At 41.7% G+C, this 20,404-nt stretch overlaps 1 protein-coding gene across 1 annotated transcript in view; it reads left to right on the top strand.

The window, feature by feature from the left end:
* Positions 1-19,989: 19,989 nt before the first annotated feature.
* ZNF777 (zinc finger protein 777) overlaps positions 19,990-20,404 on the top strand; it is a 26,945-nt gene continuing 26,530 nt past the window's right edge. The window contains exon 1 of the mRNA XM_029234158.1: positions 19,990-20,036. The gene's annotated coding sequence lies outside the window, so the exon portion shown is untranslated. The remainder of the gene's footprint in view (positions 20,037-20,404) is intronic.

Here is a 20,404-nt window from a genome sequence, read left to right as displayed (position 1 = left end):
ACCTCGCTTCAGAATATAGTCATGGTTTTTGTCATTTAGTTTAATATGAGATCATGTACATGAAGATAGGAAGAAAAAATTGCAGGGTGTCAAAGAAAAACTGAAGCTGGATGTTTTCTCTTTGCATCTTTTCTTGGCTGGACAGAGGCCAAGAAAGGATCTGGGATGCCTGCAGTGGCTGTAACCCTGGTCTTGGAGTGAAATCCCTCCACTGGCATTTGAGTCAGGCCAGCTGACACCCATATTCCCACCAACTAGGGTTAACACTTGTTAACATTCCATCTCATGTTTTGTTTTCAGTCTCTTTTGTTTAGATTGTTGTCTTTTTAAGAAAATGAAAATGTAAAAAATTTAAAAATCCACTCGAATTTGCCACAGAAGGCGTGGGAGTGGGACGCGGAGAAGGAAGGGGAGTGGCTCTCATCCAGGCCCATCGTGAGATGGCGGGCACAGGCCATGGCGTCTCATTCCTTCTCAGCAGCCCTGACCTCTCTGCTGTGCTTCTGGCCCACCGCCCCCACTGGACATGCCTCTCGTGCTTGGAAGCCAACCGGGATGCATGTGGTGTCTCCACCACCACACCCTCGCTCGTCCTCACATGCATTCTCACGCCCTCATGCTGCCTGCGTGTCACGCCAGAACCCCATCCGAGGCCCAGGAAAGGATGACTCCTAAGGTCTGGCTCAGGTGCTCTCCAAGACAGAGGGCATGGGAGGAAAGGCTTTAGGCAGTGGGGAGGGGGAGGCTGAGGTCCGTCTCAGACATCCAGCAGGGGTGCCCAATCAGTGAGGGAGACCAGACAAGCACTGTGGAACAGGGACCCCACCACGACTCCCAAACTTCCAGGGAACGCTTGCTCTGCCACAGCTCAAAAGAATCCCACTGGGCTTCCCTGGTGGCGCAGTGGTTGAGAGTCCGCCTGCCGATGCAGGGGACACGGTTTCGTGCCCCGGTCCAGGAAGATCCCACATGCTGCGGAGCGGCTGGGCCCGTGAGCCATGGCCGCTGAGCCTGCGCGTCCGGAGCCTGTGCTCCGCAACGGGAGAGGCCACAACAGTGAGAGGCCCGCATACTGCAAAAAAACCCAAAAAAAAACAAAAAAAAGAATCCCACTTAGGCCAAAGCACAGTGGTCCCTGGTATTAGCTTCCTATTGCTGCTGTAACAAATTACCACAAACTTCATGGCTTAAACCAACCAGATTTATCTTACATTTCTGGAGGTCAGGAGTCCAAAATGAGTCATACAGAGCTACAATCAAGGTGTCATCCGGGCTGCATTCCTTCTGGAGACTCTAGAGGAGAATCCATTTCCTCGCCTTTTCCAACTTCTTGAGGCCACCTGCATTCCTTGGCTTGTGGCCCCTTCCTTCATCTTCAAAGGGAATCACTCCAACCTCTGCTTCAATCATTACATCTTTTTTTTGACTTTGACCCTCTTATCTCCCTCTCATAAAGACTCTTGCAATTTCATTGGGCCTGCCCAGATAATCGAGAATGATCTCTGCATCCAAAGATCCTAATTTAATCACATCTGCAAAGTCCCCTTTGCCATACTATAAGGCTACACAGGTTCTGGGAATTAGGATGTGGACAGCTTTCACGGGTGGGCGGGCATTATTTGACTTACCACACTTCCCAAATCTCAGGACAACACTCATCACCTCTCCGAGGCCAGACCAGATCCTCCCTGGGATGCTCCTGTATGTTCTGGCACTGAAATAACCTGCCAAAACGAGAATACTCGAGGTTCATCATTCCCAGTCATTCCTTCATATCAGCCACCCTCTGTTGCCCATCAAAATGTACCCATCTGCTGCCTGCCTCCTCCTGACATCTTTCTTTACCTTCATCTTTTTCCAACTTTGTTCTCATTCCTATGCTTCCAAAGATGGTCCCCATCCCTTCCGACTCTCCATTGTTAAGTAGTAGTGCTACATCATTGTCATGTTTACAGGCAGACTGAAGACAAGGTGGGTCAGCTGCACCTTAACCTTTTCAACAGCCTCAAGATCTTTTAAGATTGTGCTGGCCACGTGTGACTGTTGCTCTCCTTTGCGTCTCCATCCTGGGGAAGACGCCCCCTCCTCCTCTAAAGTTCCTGTCACCTTCTCTCTTTTTCTCTGTCGTTTATCAGTCTTTCTTCCACATAAGTGAAGGCTTGCCAGAAGTCCTTCTGGGTCTCAAGTCTGTGGCTCCCACCCCATCCTGCACTTCTCCATCCCTCACGCAGGCCCAAAGTGACCTTTCTAACTGGGAGATCTGATCCCTCTCATTCCCGGTTTTAAAGTCCTCCATCAACTCCACCACCTGCACTGAGAATCTAAACTTCAGCACGACATTTCCGACCCCTCATGAGGTGGCTCCTTCCCTGTCATCTCCTGCAACTCCCCTTGCATCTCATGCTCTAGATGAACTGAACCACCTGCCCTTCCCAGAGCACTGTGCTGTTCCTCATCTCTGCACATGCTGTTCCCGCTGCAGACGATGTCCTCCTTCCCTTTGCCCCACTGCCCCATCCACCTGGTGCACTCCTTCTTACCCCTCAGTTCATGGCTCAACCTCACCCAGCCTTCCGCAGTTTCTGCAGGTGGAATTGATGCCTTCCCTGTTTTTCCATGGACACTTGCTCAGACTCCATCTGTCATCTCACGGGACTCTCTCTTACTTTGTATATCATGTGTTCCTGGAAATGTGTATAAAGGTGTATGTGTAAAAATGAAGCAATAAAATGATGCGACCAACAAGGGGGTAATTTCCAAAATATACATACAAGCAACTCATACAGCTCAATGTCAAAAAAAAAACCCAATCAAAAAATGGGCAGAAGACCTAAATAGACATTTCTCCAAAGAAGACATACAGATGGCCAACAAGTACATGAAAAGATGCTCAACATTGCTAATCATTAGAGAAATGCAAATCAAAACTACAATGAGGTACCACCTCACACCAGTCAGAATGGCCATAATTAAAAATTCTACAAATAATAAATGCTGGAGAGGGTGTGGAGAAAAGAGAACCCTCCTACACTGTTGGTGGGAATGTAAACCAGTGCAGCCACTATGGAGAACAGTATGGAAGTTCCTTAAAAAACTAAAAATAGAGTCACCATATGATCCAGCAATCCCACTCCTGGGCATATATCCAGGAAATGTGAAACCTCTAAATCAAAAAGATACATGCACCCCAATGTTCATTACAGCACTATTTACAATAACCAAGACATGGAAACAACCCAGATGCCCATCAACAGATGACTGGTTTAAAAAGATATGGTATACATATACAATGAAATATTACTGATCCATAAAAAAATAATGAAATATTGCCATTTGCAGCAACACGGATGGACCCAGAGATTATCATACTAATTAAACAAAGACAAATATGATATGATATCACTTATATATGGAATCTAAAAAATGATACAAATGAATTTAGTTACAAAACAGAAACAGACTCACAGACATAGAAAACAAACTAACAGTTACCAAAGGGGAAAGGGAGGGGAGAGATAAATTAGGAGTATGGGATTAACAGATACACACTACTGTATATAAAATACATAGGGGCTTCCCTGGTGGCGCAGTGGTTAAGAATCTGCATGTGGTTAAGAATCTACTATATATAAAATAGATAAGCAACACAGATTTACTGTATAGCACAGGGAACTATATTCAATATTTTGTAATAACCTATAATGGAAAAAATCTGAAAAAATAGATGTGAATCACTTTGCTGTCACCTGAAACTAACACAATATTGTAAATCAACTAAACTTCAATTAAAAAATAAAAGAAGCAAGGGACTTACAAATCACAAGGAAGGCTTTATTCCCTGACAGCAGCTGTAAAACAAAGTTCCTGATTTGCGTAATTGTCACGTTTCTTTTCACCCTGAGTATTGTACACTTTGTATATGATTGTCTAAAAACATTAAAAGCACAGTTTAGACATTAAGTCTATATACTTAATTTCTGTCTTAAGAAAATTCTTTGTCAAAAAGTAATAAATACAAAATACTGAACACACTCCTGATACAAATACCTAGGAATTCCAGATGGGATATAATAAACGTAATTTTAAATATAGAGCTAATATAGAAAGGAATAAAGGGAAACCTTATTGTGCCAGAAACAAAGACGGAACAGCGCAGCCATGGTGGAAGCCTATGAGGAGCTGCTGCACCTACCTGGAGTGGGCCTCGGGTCCATGAAGGTGAGAAGTTGGAACTAACACCTCCAGATAAAGTCCCTTCAAGGCCTCATCTTCAGAAAATACATGGTTCACAAACAATGCATCCTAACATCAAAAGATGATGTGTTACGTGGGTCCTCAGGAAGCAGAGGCTGAGATAGTTTGAAGTACAAGAGGAGAATGATGCCTATGAAAGGTAAAAGGAGGAGGAAACAGGGTTTTGCAGGCAAAGCCTCAGACCAGGACGCATATCCAACATCCGTGAAAGGAAAGAGGAGAAGAAGCAGTTTTGGGCAGCAGGAACAGACCATTATGCAGCTCTGACAAAGTTTCAGCCAACTAAACAGAGGGTTCTAGAGCAAATATTGCCCGTTAGAGGAGTCCTGTGTTGGGAAGAAATGACCAGGCCTAGGACCCCACCTGCTCACTCATTGCCTGGGGCTGTCCAAGAAAAGCATGGCCTCAGCTGGAAAGCCAAGGCATTTCCTAGAGGTGTAACTGGTCAGTTACCTGCACTTCTTGTAGCTGAATTGTAAGCTCTTGAACAGAGATCTGAGTGGCATATCTCCATGCCTGCCACAGTGACAAAAAGCTTATCTATCTCAGGCTGGGCTCTGGGTGATGGTAGTGGATGGGGTGATATCTTCTTTGAGAATCCAAAACCACAGCTAGTACCTTATGGAGATTGGGATTCAAATTTTACATTACCTTCGGGGCTGATAAATTGACATAAAAATTGGACCTAGGCCAATGAAAGCACTTGAGGTCTCTGACTGAAGGAAACAAAAACAGGAGGAACTATCCCACAATCCAGACCACAAGCCCAGCTCAATATAAACTCACAATCAGAAACTGCAAAACCCACAAGGAAACAGTCCACCATTATTGAGAATATAACGAAAGAGCAGGAGTAAATATCCAGGAACTTGAATTCAGGTAAAATAATTCAAAACAGACTATAATGTGGATATTTTTATAATTTCTCAAAACTAAGGGCAAAAAAGTAGAAGCAGCAGCATGGTAAAAGCAAGGTAAATAGAAATCACCAAACCTTAAGAAAAATCAAGACACTATTAAAAAGAAACATTTTAAAAAGAAAGCATGAGAAAAACTAGAGCCACTGAAATTAAAAAACTCAATGGACTGGTTAAGGTTAAACAGCAGACCTAGACACAGCTGGGAAGAATTCATTAAATGAAAGATAGATGAGGAAAGTACCCAGAATGAAAGACAGGTAAAATGATGGATGGAAACATATGGTATGTTAAGAACATAGACTAGGAACACTGACCATACATCTATCAAATCAGATTTTCTTATCTAGAAAGAGATAATTAGGAAATTAGAAGAAAATAAATATTTTTTGAAAGAATAACAGTCTTCAAGAACTAATGAAAGATATAAATCCTCAAATCCAAGACACACAAATGTAAATCCACTTGTATAAACATTGTGGCGAAACTAGAACACCAAAAACAAAGAAGAAATCCTAAAAGCAACCAGAGAAAAAGACAGATTGACATCAAAGAAAGAACTACTAGATTGACAGTAGACTCTTCTATGATAAAAATAAAGGTCAGAAGACAACGGATGAACACCTACACAGTGGTGAGGGAAAATAACTGTCAACCTAGATTTTATACCCTGATCAATTGTCACACACGAGCAAAACCAAATAAAGACAGTTCCAGAAAATAAAAACTGGAAATGTACCATTTATAAACCCTCACTGAAAAACTACTGAGGACTATCCTTTGAGAAGAGGAAACTTGAACTCAGTAAGAAGAAGGACACAAGGAAAGTGGTGAGCAAAACAAATTTAGTAAACATGGGTAAATCTCAACATGCATTGACTTTGTAAGACAATAATAAAGACAAGTTTGGGGGATACAAAACAAATGGAACTACAATACTAGACAACATGTAAGAAGGATAGAACATGACTTCAGTGAAAGTATCCTACGGTCTTGGTGATTTCAAGAGAAGGGCAGAGACAGCAATTACATTTAGACTTCATAAGTCAAATATACATATTTACTATGTTCATCACAGCTGCTGAAAGAACAGAGGTAGAATGGCTCCTAGCAGAGGGAGAAGAGATGAATAAAGAAAACCTGATTAATCTAACAGAAGGTAGGGAAAGGGGGAAAGAAGCAAAGTTACAGTAAATAAAGATCACAAAATAAGATGATAGAAAAAATCCATATATATCTATATTCACAATAAATATAAAGAAAATAAGCTCTCCAGTTGAAAGACAAATTGGCAGATTATAAAACTAAACAAAAATCCAGCTCTATGAAGTTTTGTGAGAAACATTAATTCATTGGGGCATAAACATAAAATAGTTTCCCTTTCTCCCGTGACTGCCCCATAATTGTGTTATGTCAACCCTTGTTTTCTTACTGGTTATTCAGTACAATAATGACATCTTTTTGAAATTCCAAAATGTTTCATCACTTTCTCTTGTCAGAGAGTCTCATTTCAGCCTCAGTCTGAACTGTGTTTGAACTCAGTCAGAGCTGGGGTCCCCTCCACTCCAGTTCAGGCTAGATCTGTCTGGGGCACTAGTGGCTTGAGGTGAAGAGGGCATGCGGTCTGCTTTTCAAACCCTTCTTCGTTTTTCTCTCTGGTCTTCCAAGCTTCCTCCACCCACACTCTAACTTAGGCTTTTGCAAAGCCTCACTTTTGGCCAAAGCATGGAGCGTTCAAAAAGGAGGTGAAGGAGGACGTGGTTTTCTGTGTTGATTGGAACCCTCCCACCGCTGGGTCCCACCTGGGACCGTGGGCCTCTGCTGCTATGGTGGTTTCCAGGTAGGCAGTATGTGAGGTTACCTTGGGGTAGTGCTCAGCTTCACTCTGTCCCACACTGACACTGAGACTCACTCCCAGAGGGGTAACTAGAAATTTCTGTCCCTAGCTCTTCCCAGAGGTAGGCACCCATCTAGTGGCCTGTGGCCATGTGGGCCTGTGGGATGTGGGCACAGCAGAGTCCCTGCCCCTCCCCCAACCCCCATGCTCTTTACAAGAAAGCAAGGAAGTTGCTTGGGTTGTATACTGCACCATCAGAGGTTGAGGGGAACTGGAATGGGGTGGGAGTAGCCTAGTGTCTTTCTGGTGATGTTTTTAAGCCTTCAGAAATCTCTATGTTAAAAACTGTCTGTTTCCACGTTCCAGTGTGCCCACACCTACAGGGGACATGGATCAAGCACCCTCCTCTTCTTCCCTGTAATGAAAGAGGGAGACTGCAAAGGGCACTGAGCCATACTTCTGGGCTCCACAAAAGAGGACCAAGAACTCTCTCGCATCGTGGAAAGGGAGGGATGGCCCAGAAACCTGTTCTCTCTAGTCTCTTTATGCAGGGGTTGGGGGGCGGGCATGGGGATAGTGTCAGTTCTAAAGTGGTGCCTCCTAGTAAGCTCTGTAGGTAAGTGACAGTTCCCACGCCTTCTGGCCACACAAAATCAAAACATGGGGTAGGTTATGCCTTTTGTCCTCAGCTCTGGGCCTTAGCCTCAGTTCCCAGACAAGGGCAAAAAGACACTTGACATTCTGTCACATGCTGTTTACAAGAGATATCTAAAACTTAAGGACACAGTATAGAGTAAAGTAAAGAATTGGGAGGGAAAAAAAAGACACACCAGCAAACACCAACCAAAAGAAAGCTGGCGTAGTGATACCATTGGACAAAACAGGCTTTAAAGCAAAAACTATTACTAGGATAAAAAGGTCACTATATTGTGAAAAAAAAGTATGATATAATGTAGCTAACAGCATGATCTCAAAATATATAAAGCAAAAAATGACATTATGAGGAAAAAAACTGAAAAAAACCCACAATGGAATGCTTCTATATACCTCTTTCTCTGTAATTGATAAAACAGACAAAAATTAGTAAGAATATAGAAAATTTGAAAAGCATATTTAATGTTATCCAAACCATTAGAGATTTCTATGTTCTTTTCAAATATACATGGAATATTTACAAAAACTGGCTGTAAGCAAATTATAACAAATTCCAAATAACCAATTTTATTCAGATCACTTTTTATACTCAAAATACAATAAAATTAGAAATAAAGAATAAGATGATATACAAAATGTTTTTTTTTTCTTTTGCGGTACGCGGGCCTCTCACTGTTGTGGCGTCTCCCATTGTGGAGCACAGGCTCCGGATGCACAGGCTCAGCGGCCATGGCTCACGGGCCCAGCCGCTCCGTGGCATGTGGGATCTTCCCGGACCGGGGCACAAACCCGTGTCCCCTGCATCGGCAGGCGGACTCTCAACCACTGCGCCACCAGGGAAGCCCCAAAATGTTTTTTAAAGACAATAATCATTTATTTAAGAAAAAACAAAACACATTTTGCTCACATTTTAATACTGCCTTACATGTTTGTTTCTTAGAACAATTCCTATTGTAATAAGTTCATAACAAAAAACTTCAACTGATTACACAATATTTAATATTAATGTGTCAAATATACAGCTGGTAATATTGAGGGAGAAAATATAGCAAAAGTATATGCAATTATAGAACTAAATTCATATTAAATATGTCAAATGGAAGATACATTTTATTTTTCCACTTTTTACATAGTCTACAAGACAAAGGAAGATAAGTAGACTCCAATCAGTTAATTAATTATCCTGGTGAGTGAAGTCTTTCATTTTATTTTGGTAACAAGAAAATCCAGCGAGATTGGTTCAAGACGGCGGAGTAGAAGGACGTGCTCTCACTCCCTCTCGCGAGAACACCGGAATCACAACTAACTGCTGAACAATCATCGACAGGAAGACACTGGAACTCGCCAGAAAAGATACCCCACATCCAAAGACAAGGGAGAAGCCACAATGAGACGGTAGGAGGGGCGCAACCCCAGTAAAATCAAATCCCATAACTGCCGGGTGGGTGACTCACAAACGGGAGAACACTTATACCACAGAAGTCCACCCACTGCAGTGAAGATTCTGAGCCACACGTCAGGCTTCCAAACCTGGGGGTCCGGCAACGGGAGGAGGAATTCCTAGAGAATCAGACTTCGAAGGCTAGCGGGATTTGACTGCAGGACTTCGACAGGACTGGGGGAAACAGAGACTCCACTCTTGGAGGGCACACACAAAGTAGTGCGCGCACTGGGACTCAGCGGAAGGAGCAGTGACCCCACAGGAGACTGAACCAGACCTACCTGCTAGTGTTGGGGGGTCTCCTGCAGAGTTCGGGGGTGGCCCTGTCTCACCATGAGGACAAGGACACTGGCAGCAGAAGTGCTGGGAAGTACTCCTTGGCGTGAGCCCTCCCAGAGTCTGCCGTTAGCCCCACCAAAGCGCCCAGGTAGGCTCAGGGTTGGATCGCCTCAGGTCAAACAACCAACAGGGAAGGGACCCAGCCCCACCCATCAGCAGACAAGCGGATTAAAGTTTTACTGAGCTCTGCCCACCAGAGCAACAGCCAGCTCTACCCACCACCAGTCCCTCCCATCAGGAAACTTGCACAAGTCTCTTAGATAGCCTCATCCACCAGAGGGCAGACAGCAGAAGCAAGAAGAACTACAATCTTGCAGCCTGTGGAACAAAAGCCACATTCACAGAAAGATAGACAAGATGAAAAGGCAGAGGGCTATGTACCAGATGAAGGAACAAGATAGAACCCCAGAAAAACAACTAAATGAAGTGGAGATAGGCAACCTTCCAGAAAAAGAATTCAGAATAATGATAGTGAAGATGATCCAGGACCTCGGAAAAAGAATGGAGGCAAAGATCGAGAAGATGCAAGAAATGTTTAACAAAGATCTAGAAGAATTAAAGAACAAACAAACAGAGATGAACAATACAATAACTGAAATGAAAACTACACTAGAAGGAATCAATAGCAGAATAACTGAGGCAGAAGAACGGATAAGTGACCTGGAAGACAGGATGGTGGAATTCACGGCTGTGGAACAGAATAAAGAAAAAAGAATGAAAAGAAATGAAGACAGCCTAAGAGACCTCTGGGACAACATTAAACGCAACAACAGTTGCATTATAGGGATCCCAGAAGGAAAAGAGAGAGAGAAAGGACCTGAGAAAATATTTGAAGGGATTATAGTTGAAAACTTCCCTAACATGGGAAAGGAAATAGCCACCCAAGTCCACAAAGCTCAGAGAGTCCCATACAGGATAAACCCAAGGAGAAACACGCCAACACACATAATAATCAAATTGGCAAAAATTAAAGACAAAGAAAAACTATTGAAAGCAGCAAGGGAAAAACGACAAATAACATACAAGGGAACTCCCATAAGGTTAACAGCTGATTTCTCAGCAGAAACACTACAAGATAGAAGGGAGTGTCATGATATACTTAAAGTGATGAAACGGAAGAACCCACAACCAAGATTACTCTATCCAGCAAGGATCTCATTCAGATTCGATGGAGAAATCAAAAGTTTTACAGACTAGCAAAAGCTAAGAGAATTCAGCACCACCAAACCAGGTCTACAACAAATGCTAAAGGAACTTCTCTAAGTGGGAAACACAAGAGAAGAAAAGGAGCTACAAAAACAAACCAAAAACAATTAAGAAAATGGTAATAGGAACATACATATCGATAATTACCTCAAACGTGAATGGATTAAATGCTCCAACCAAAAGACACAGGCTTGCTGAATGGATACAAAAACAAGACTCATATATATGAGTTGTCTACAAGAGACCCACTAGGGACACATACAGGCTGAACGCGAGGGGATGGAAAAAGATACTCCACGCAAATGGAAATCAAAAGAAAGCTGGAGTACCAATACTCATATCAGATAAAATAGACTTTAAAATAAAGAATGTTACAAGAGACAAAGAAGGACACTACATAATGATCAAGGGATCAATCCAAGAAGATATAACAATTATAAATATATATGCACCTAACATAGGAGCACCTAAATACATAAGGCAACTGTGAACAGCTATAAAAGAGGAAATCCACAGTAACACAATAATAGTGGGGGACTTTAACACCTCACACCAAAGGAAAAGCATCCAAACAGAAAATTAATAAGGAAACACAAGCTTTAAATGACACAATAGACCAGATAGATTTAATTGATATTTATAGGACATTCCATCCAAAAACAGCAGATTACACTTTCTTCTCAAGTGCGCACGGGACATTCTCCAGGATAGATCACATCTTGAGTCACAAATCAAGCCTCAGTAAATTGAAGAAAACTGAAATCATATCAAGCATCTTTTCTGACTACAACGCTATGAGATTAGAAATCAATTACAGGGGAAAAAACGTAAAAACCACAAACACATGGAGGCTAAACAATACGTTACTAAATAACCAAGAGATCACTGAAGAAATCAAAGAGGAAATAAAAAAATACCTAGAGACAAATGACAATGAAAACACAACGATCCAAAACCTACGGGATGTGGCAAAAACAGTTCTAAGAGAGAAGTTTATAGCTATACAAGCCTACCTCAAGAAACAAGAAAAATCTCAAATAAACAATCTAACTTTAAACCTAAAGGAGCTGGAGAAAGAAGAACAAACAAAACCCAAAGTTAGCAGAAGGAAAGAAATCATAAAGATCAGAGCAGAAATAAATGAAATAGAAACAAAGAAATCAATAGCAAGGCTCAGTAGAACTAAAAGCTGGTTCTTTGAGAAGATAAACAGAATTGATAAACCATTTGCCAGACTCATCAAAAAAAAGAGGGATAGGACTCAAATCAATAAAATTAGAAATGAAAAAGAAGTTACAACAGACACCGCAGAAATACAAAGCATCCTAAGAGACTACTACAAGCAACTCTATGCCAATAAAATGGACAACCTGGAAGAAATGGACAAATTCTTAGAAAGGTATAACCTTCCAAGACTGAACCAGGAAGAAATAGAAAATATGAACAGACCAATCACAAGTAATGAAATTGAAACTGTGATTCAAATTCTTCCAACAAACAAAAGTCCAGGACCAGATGGCTTCACAGGTGAATTCTATCAAACACCCATCCTTCTCAAACTCTTCCAAAAAATTGCATAGGAAGGAACACTCCCAAACTCATTCTATGAGGCCACCATCACCCTGATACCAAAACCAGACAAAGATACTACAAAAAAAATTACAGACCAATATCACTAATGAATATAGATGCAAAAATCCTCAACAAAATACTAGCAAACAGAATCCAACAACACATTAAAAGGATCATACACCATGATCAAGTGGGATTTATCCTAGGAATGCAAGGATTCTTCAGTATATGCAAATCAATCAATGTGATACACCATATTAACAAATTGTAGAATAAAAACCATATGAACATCTCAATAGATGCAGAAAAAGCTCCTGGCAAAATTCAACACCATTTATGATAAAAACTCTTCAGAAAGTGGGTATAGAGGGAACCTACCTCAACATGATAAAGGCCATATACGACAAACCCACAGCAAACATCATTCTCAATGGTGAAAAACTGAAACCATTTCCACTAAGATCAGGAACAAGACAAGGATGTCCACTCTCACCACTATTATTCAACATAGTTTTGGAAGTCCCAGCCACAGCAATCAGAGAAGAAAAAGAAATAAAAGGAATACAAATTGGACAAGAAGAAGTATAACTGTCACTGTTGGCAGATGACATGATACTATACATAGAGGATCCTAATGATGCCACGAGAAAACTACTACAGCTAATCAATGAATTTGGTAAAGTTGCAGGATACAAAATTAATGCACAGAAATCTCTTGCATTCCTATACACTAATGATGAAAAATCTGAAAGAGAAATTAAGGAAACACTCCCATTTACCACTGCAACAAAAAGAATAAAATACCTAGGAATAAACCTACCGAGGGAGACAAATGACCTGTATGTAGAAAACTATAAGACACTGATGAAAGAAATTGAAGATGATACCAACAGATGGAGAGATATACCATGTTCTTGGATTGGAAGAATCAATATTGTGAAAATGACTATACTACCCAAAGCAATCTACAGATTCAATACAATCCCTATCAAATTACCAATGGCATTTTTTACGGAACTAGAACAAAAAATCTTAAATTTGTATGGAGACACAAAAGACCCCGAATAGCCAAAGCAGTCTTGAGGGAAAAAAACAGAGCTGGAGGAATCAGACTCCCTGGTTTCAGACTATACTACAAAGCTACAGTAATCAAGACAATATGGTACTGGCACAAAAAGAGAGATACAGATCATTGGAACAAGATAGAAAGCCCAGAGACAAACACCCGCACCTATGGTCAACTAATCTATGACAAAGGAGGCAAGGATATACAATGGAGAAAAGACAGTCTTTTCAATAAGTGGTGCTGGGAAAACTGGAGAGCTACATGTAAAAGTATGAAATTAGAACACTCCCTAACACCATACACAAAAATAAACTCAAAATGGATTAGAGACCTAAATGTAAGACCGGACACTATAAAACTCTTAGAGGAAAACACAGGAAGAACACTCTTTGACATAAATCACAGCAATATCTTTTTTGATCCACCTCCTAGAGTAATGGAAATAAAAACAAAAATAAATAAATGAGACCTAATGAAACTTAAAAGCTTTTGCACAGGGTTTCCCTGGTGGCACAGTGGTTGAGAGTCCGCCTGCCAATGCAGGGGACATGGGTTTGTGCCCTGGTCCGGGAAGATCCCACATGCCACAGAGCGGCTGGGCCCGTGAGCCATGGCCGCTGAGCCTGCACTTCTGGAGCCTGTGCTCCACAACCGCAGAGGCCACAACAGTGAGAGGCCCGTGTACCGCAAAAAAAAAAAAAAAAAAAAAAAAACAAAAAACACTTTTGCACAGCAAAGGAAACCAGAAACAAGACAAAAAGATAACCCTCAGAACGGGAGAAAATATTTGCAAATGAATCAACAGACAAAGGATTAATCTCCAAAATATATAAACAGCTCATGCAGCTCGATATTAAAAAAACAACCCAATCCAAAAATGGGTAGAAGACCTAAACACACATTTCTCCAAAGAAAACATCCAGATGGCCAAGAGGCACATGACAAGCTGCTCAGCATCACTAATTATTAGAGAAATGCAAATCAAAACTACAGTGAGGTATCACCTCACACCAGTTAGAATGGGCATCATCAGAAAACCTACAAACAACAAATGCTGGAGAGGGTGTGGAGAAAAGGGAACCCTCCTGCACTGTTGGTGGGAATGTAAATTGATACAGCCACTGTGGAGAACAGTATGGAAGTTCTGCAAAAAACTAAAAATAGAATCACCATATGACCCAGCAATCCCACTCCTGGGCATATATACCCAGAGAAAACTATAATTCAAAAAGACACATGCACCTCAATGTTCATTTCAGCACTGTTTACAGTAGCCAGGTCATGGAAGCAACCTAAATGTCCATCGACAGACGAATGGATAAAGAAGATGTGGTACATATATAAAATGGAATATTACTCAGCCATAAAAGGAATGAAATTGGGTCATTTGTAGAGATGTGGATGGATCTAGAGACTGTCATACAGAGTGAAGTAAGTCAGAAAGAGAAAAACAAATATTGTATATTAACGCATATATGTGGAACCTAGAAAAATGGTACAGATGAACCAGTTTGCAGGGCAGAAATTGAGACACAGATGTAGAGATCAAACGTATGGACACCAACAGGGGAAAGCCGTGGGGTGTGGGGTGATGGTGTGATGAATTGGGCGATTGGGATTCACATGTATACACTGATGTGTATGAAATGGATGACTAATAGGAAACTGCTGTATAAATAAATTAAAACAAAAAGAAAATCCAAAATTATTAATACTGGATTTCTCATCTTCCATTCATCTGAAAAGAATCATCATAGATTAGTTAACCTAGGAGCCTCTTACCGGGATATTAGCTGATGAGTTGACTTCTGGGTCCCATCAAAATTCCAGATGGCTTATTTCCAGAAATTGATAAGCTCATTCTAAAATTCACATAGAAGTTCAAGGGATCCTGAGTAGCCCAAAACAATCTTGAAAGAAAAGAACAAAGCTGAAGGACTCACACTTCCTGATTTTGAAACCTACTACAAAGTGACAGTAATCAAAACAGTGTGTACTGGTATAAAGATAAGATATAGATCAATGGAATAGAATTAAAATAAATTATCACATTTATGGTCAATTGATTTTTTTGACAAAAGTACCACGACAATTCAATGGGGGTAAAAAAATGGTCTTCTTAACAAATGGTGCTGGGACAACTGGACTTCCACATACAAAGGTATGATGTTGGACCCCTGCCTCACAATTTATACAAAAATTAACTGAAAATGAGTCACAGACCTGAATGTAAGAGCCAAAACTATAAAACTCTCAGAAGAAAAATGGGCATAAGCCTCCATGTCCTTGGATGAGGCAATGGTTGTTTAGATATGACACCAGAAAAACAAACAACAAAAGAAAAAATAGGTAAACTGAATTTCCTCAAAATTAAAATATTTTGTGATTCAAAAGACCCTTTCAATAAAGTGAACATACAACCTACAGAATGGGAGAAAATATTTGTGAATATTATATTTGATGAGGTACCTGTATTTAGAATATATATAGTACTTTTACAACCCAATTTTAAAATGGACAGTTTTTTAAAAGTGATTTAAAAATAAGCAAAGGATTTGAATACACATTTCTCCAAAGCAGATATACAAATGGCCAACAGCACAAGAAGAAATGCTCAGCATCACTGATCATTAGGGAAATGCAAATCAAAAGCACCATCAGATACCACCTCACACCTGTTAGAATGGCTACTATCAAAACAAAACAAAACAAACAGAAAATGATAAGTGTTGGTAAAGATGTGGAGAAACTGGACCCATTGAGCACTGTTGGTAGGAAAGTATAATGGTGCAGCTGCTGTGGAAAACATTATGATGGTTCCTCAAAACATTAAAAATAGAACCCATTATGATCCAGCAATTCAGCTTCTGAGTATACACCCCTAAAGAATTGAAAGCAGGGTCTCAAAGAGATATTTGTGCAGCCATGGTCATAGCAGCATGACTCGCAATAGCCATAAGGTGGCAGCAACCCAAGTGTCCCTCCACGGAGGAATGGATCAGCAAAGTATGATCTATACACACAATGGAATATTACTCACCTCTAAAGTGGAAGAAAATTGTGACACATGCTACAACACGGATGAATCTTGATGGCTGACATTATGCTAAGTAAAATAAACCAGTCACAAAAAGACAAGTAGTGTATGATTCTACTTATGTAAGGTGCCTAGAATAGTCAGATTCATAGAGACAGAAAGAGAAATGGTAGTTGCCCAGAGCTGGAGCTGGGGAAATGGGGAGTAACTGTTTGATGGGTATGGAGTTTTAGTTCTGCAAGATCAAAAGAGTTCTGGAGATTGGCTATACAACAATGTGAATGTCCATACTGACTCTGAAAGGTACACTTAAAAATGGTTAAAATGGTAAATTTTATGTTATGTGTATTTTACCACAATTTAAAAAAATTGTAATGGGCAAAGTTCTGAATAGACGTGGCTCCAAAGAAGACATACAGATGACCAATATGCACATAAAAAGATGCTCAACATCATTAGCCATTAAGGAAATGTAAATCAAAACCACGGTGAGATGGGCTTCCCTGGTGGCGCAGTGGTTGAGAGTCCGCCTGCCGATGCAGGCGACACGGGTTCGTGCCCTGGTCCGGGAAGATCCCACATGCTGTGGAGCGGCTAGGCCCGTGAGCCATGGCCGCTGAGCCTGCGCGTCCTGAGCCTGTGCTCCGCAACAGGAGAGGCCACAACAGTGAGAGGCCCGCGTACTGCAAAAAAATAAAATAAATAAAATAAAAAATTTTAAAAAACACCATGGTGAGATACCACTGCACACCCATAGATAGCTATAATAAGAAAGAGAATCAGTGTTGGTGAGGATGTGGAGAAATAGGAACCCTCTTACACTGCGGGTGGGAATGAGAAGTGGTGCAGCTTCTTTGGAAAAACAATTTAGCAGCTCCTTAGATACACATATAGCTGATTCACTTCGTTGTACAGCAGAAACTAACACAACATTGTAAAGCAATTATCCTCCAATAAAAATATATATTAAATAGTTGGCCCAGCAATTCTACTCTTAGAATTCCACTCAAGAGAAATGAAAATATCCATCCACACAAAAATCTGTACACAAATGTTCACAGCAGCATTTTTGATAATCGTCAAAGAGTGGGAAAAAAATCCAAATGTCTATCAAGTGATGAACTGATAAATAAAATTGGGTCTATCCATACAATGAAGTAACAAGGAATGATATTCTATTCATGCTACAACATGGATGAACCTTAAAAAACCTTATGTGAGTAAAAGAAGCCAGTAACAACTGACCACATATGATATGATTCTGTTTATTTGAAATGTCCAAAATAGGCAAATCTGTAGAGACGGAAAGTGGATTAGTGGTTACCTAGGGCTGAGTGGGAGTGGCTAGGGGCAAATGGGGAATGACTGCTACTAGGTACAGGGTTTCTTTTTGGAGTGATGAAAATATCCTAAACTTCGGTTATAGTGATGGTTGCATAACTCTGTGAGCATAATAAACCACTGAATTGTACACTTTAAGTGGATGGATTTAATGCTATGTGAATTATATCTCAGTAAAGATGCAACTTGTATTAAAAGCTAAAAGACTCAATTCTAGATTAAAGATCTAACTGTGTAACAGCTAAACTGTAAACATCTTAGAATAAAAAATTGAGGCATATCCTTAAGGCATTGGGTAGGGAAGAAAAGAAACAAAAAATAAAAGTGCAAACCCTAAAAATCAAAGTACTAAATTTGATTATATTTAAAAATAAATGTTTGTGCAACATATATTACCATGAAAAATGTTAAGAGACAGACTGGGAGAAGATATTTGCCATGTGCACAACCTACAATGAATTATGCAGATGGTAACATCTAGAAACATAAAATGTATGCTTACAACAGCACAAAGGATGGTGGATAAATTCCTGTGAGGTTAAAGCGCCACAGGTGGAGTGGTATAATTTACGTGAAGCAGGCTGTTGAAAATTAAAGATATATATTGTAAAATGTAGAGCAACCATTAAAAATGATGTATAACTAATAAAGGAGTGATGAAAATAGAATTACCAAAAAAAAAATACTCAATCCAAAAGCAGGCCAAAGAAAAAAGTGTCACTGAATGTCTGGAACACAGAAAACAACTATGGTAAGATGGGAGACTTAAATGCAATCCTATCAGCAATCACCTTAAGTGTCTGGTGATCGAATTAATGTCTGGAATATGATTTTAAACACCTATAAACCAATAAGAAAAAGGCTTCACAACAGAAATACTGGCAAAGGATATGAAGAGAAAATTCACAGAGGAAGAAACCAAATCTCTCGTAAATATGAAAAGATGTTCAACTTCCTTAATAATCAGGAAGAAATAATATATTATAATCAAATATAAATAAAAAGTAAAATACTGAACTGCCATTTCACACTCATCCTGCTGGCAAAGGTTTTAAGTCCATTATCAGTAAGTGTTGGCAAGGATGTGAAAACAGGACCTAGGCACTGCTGGTGGGAGTGCCACTGGGCCCCCTCTCTTTGGTGAGCACTTCGGGGAGCCCAGGGAAGATGAAAGCACTCCTGTCCCCAGTACTGAGCGTCTCTGTGTCTCGGTGCCCCTCTGAGAGCAGCTCTGCACGGTGGGCAAAGAGACATTTATGCAGATTCCCCTCTGGAGAATGGAAAGTAAACTGGAGTTTATTTATTCAATGAAATACTATACAGTGGTTAAAACGAATGAGCCAGATATGCTTGTTTAAACATGACTCTATCTCAAAAACATAATGATGTACGAAAAAAAGCAAGTTCCAACAGGATATGGACTGAAGTACATCATTCACATAAAAATTTAAAGTACCAAAACCAGTGGTATGCACTGTTTACTGACACGTGGTAGGAGAAGCACCGGGAAGGGAAGGGAAAGGATTGGGTGGTCCCGGCCTTCTCTCTACCCGTTACTTTCCATTTTTAAAGAGAGATCTGAGCCGACAGCAGACCAAGTCTTGCTCCGGTTGCCTCCCAGGGCAAGTGCCCTGGGCGGGACCACCACGCCCCCCGTGCCTTTAGGTGAGCAAATATAGCCTACTTTTGTCTCTTCTTAAGTTAGTTCCAGTTGGGTTTTCATCACTTGTAACCAGGAGGCCTGCTTATACTTTCTTTTTCAGGTCATTACCCGTTCATGCCACCTTGTACGTACTCCCTAAAAATGTGTATAAGTGAACCCGTCCAGGAAAGGGAGTCGCCAGCTCCAGGCTCTCCCATTCCTTTTGGGATCGCTCTGCTGGTTAGAAAGAGCATTCCTACAAGGGACCGAAGGAGCAACTTGGGGTAAACAAGTCACTTTCCCCCCCCACCCCGCCCCCGGCCTCAGTTTCCTCCCAGACGCCGGGTCGGCCCCCTCCAGCCCCAGCTCTCTCTCTGATTCTCGGCATTCTGTCCTTTCAGGTCGAAAACAACACTCGGGCGTTTCACAAAAGCACCCAACCCCCTTGCTCCCCTGGAACCCGGGCTGCACGGAGCCGGTCACATGAACTCCGGGCTTTCTTTAGTGTGACGGGTTTTTTAGATCCCTTTGTGAGCGCAGGTTTTGAAAGGGAACGACCCGGGTTCTGGGTTTGAGAGGAGCGGGGGGATCCGGCGGTTGGAAGGCTGTCGGAGCCAATCAAGCCGCCTCCAGACCCCAGCACGTCGCCTCGGCCGCGCGCTGTTATTTCTCCTCCATTCTCCTGCCTCCGGGTCTCGCCCTAGGGTGCCCGAGGAGGCGAGGACCCCAGGTGAGAGGCCGGGGGCCCCGGGGGGTGGGAGGCCCGAGCGGTTCGGCCCGGGCGGCACGACGGGCTGGCCCGGGGCTCAGGGCGTGTCCGTCGCCGCCTGGCTGCTCGCTCGACACTGTTCGCTCCTACCGGCTGTAGATGGAGCTGTCTGGGTTCCTGCAGCCTCCGACGAGCCTCGGAGTGTTTCTCTTTAAACGGCCTGAGAGGGACATGCCTCCCAGGATGCAGTTTGTATCAACATGGCAGCTGCTGTGCAGCTCCCCTGCTGAAGAGGCGCCGGGACGGCAGCGCAGCTCGCAGCCGGGGCCGGGGCCGGAGCCGGGGTCGCAGCCGCGGCCGCAGAGGGGCCGGTGCTGAGGGCCGGGGCC

Source organism: Monodon monoceros, unplaced genomic scaffold (genome assembly GCF_005190385.1).
Source record: "Monodon monoceros isolate NGI ecotype Baffin Bay Population unplaced genomic scaffold, NGI_Narwhal_1 Super_Scaffold_2, whole genome shotgun sequence".
Classification (NCBI taxonomy): domain Eukaryota; kingdom Metazoa; phylum Chordata; class Mammalia; order Artiodactyla; family Monodontidae; genus Monodon; species Monodon monoceros.
The sequence above is the reverse complement of the archived record's forward strand: the minus strand, read 5'-3'. Positions and strand labels throughout refer to the sequence as shown.